Consider the following 1,708-nt stretch of genomic DNA (forward strand, 5'->3'; position numbering starts at 1 on the left):
AATATATCTCTCTATATGTACTTACTTATCTGTACTTATACTACATATCAATATCTCTATACAGAAAGATATATATTATTTAAAACAATTTTCTCTGTTGAAAAGGGCATGTTTCTGCAGTTGATTTTATTAAGAAGTACAAATATAATCTGCTAGGCTGTTCAGCATAAAATAGTTTGAACAAATAGATCAGTCATTTAAAATTTAAGTACATACATAGTGTTTTATGAACTTTTAAAAAGACTATAAAAGATATAATAAACTCAACTATATAATCATTAGATTGGTAACATTGTTAGAATAAGAACTTAGATGTTTTCTTTTAATTCAGTTGTTAAATTATATTTCAGTTTAAAAAAAAATTATTTAGTACAGAGTCTACAGGGTTTTGTTATACATTCGGACTCATAGTGATCCTCCTGTTTCCAGCCTCTCAAGTCCTGGGATTACAGGTGTGCCCCACCATGCCCAGTCTCAGTTGCTGTCTCAGCATGCCCCAGGGGCAGGGCCAGCATGGCATGGTGGGGATCAAATCTTTGTCTGCTGAGCTATCTGGCTTGCCCTAATATTTCAATTTTATTTAAAGTCTGCATTGAATTAAGAAAACTTGATAAGTGCTTATAGATTTCCCCTTATTTTTAAGGATCTCAATTTTGTACCCACCATGAAACAATTTATTAGCAGTTTGTTTTATTCTACTGCATCAATTTTGTTTATAATCATTGCTTTACAGATATTTTATAGAAATGTTTGACAATTCAGTTTGTTGGAAAAGGTCACAGTGTAGTAATGCATTTAAAGATCTAGTTTCACAAAGAAATAATTGAAATAAAACTGGAATAAGAATAAGCCTTGGAAAAGTGTAAGTAAGGCTTTGTTCTTTTTCTTAGACCATCCTAATCAAATAGTTCCTTTATCAGAGTGGAATGTCTGCCTGAAATAAATCTGAGCCTTCATCAGAATAGAAATTGAATATATGATGACCATTTGGAATATAAATTTTAAACACTCATTTGTGGAAATAGTCAAAAGTTCTTTCAATTTTGATGTCCAAATCATTTCATAAAATTACTCATGATTTGTGATCAGTCATGCCAGGAAGCAGTAAATTTTTGAACTTAAATTTGATATTTTGGTCCGTGATCATAGACTTTCTTGAAAAATTTTCCTGATATATGACTTAATAGCTAAACTTTCTGCATACTGAGAACCCACATCTCAATAGCTCTAATTCTTTTTGTAGAAGAATATAAGGAAAGCAGATTAGTAAGTCAAATTATCAAATTATGGGCTTTGTTAGATGAACAAGCAAATAAAATAAGGAATTTGTAAAAAGGAACCTATCTCCACTGCTGGTGGGAATGTAAACTGGTGCAACCATTATGGAAATCAGTGTGGAGACTCCTTAAAAAACTAGAAGTGGAAATCCCATTCATACCAGCTATCCTCCTACTAGGAATTTTCCAGGAGGAACTGAAAATGTCATATAATAGTGATATATGTGTACCTATGTTTCTAGCAGCACAATTTGTGGTAGCCAAATCTTAGAAACAACCAAGTGCCCATCCAATGAGGAATAGTTAAAAAAGATGTGGTATTTTTATACAATGGAGTATTACTCAGCTATAAAGAATGATAAACTCAAAGCCTTTATATTTAAGTGGATGCCACTTGAAGATATACTCATAAGTGAAATAAACCAGACACA

The sequence above is a fragment of the Octodon degus genome, unplaced genomic scaffold (genome assembly GCF_000260255.1).
Source record: "Octodon degus isolate 3935 unplaced genomic scaffold, OctDeg1.0 scaffold00298, whole genome shotgun sequence".
Classification (NCBI taxonomy): Eukaryota; Metazoa; Chordata; class Mammalia; order Rodentia; family Octodontidae; genus Octodon; species Octodon degus.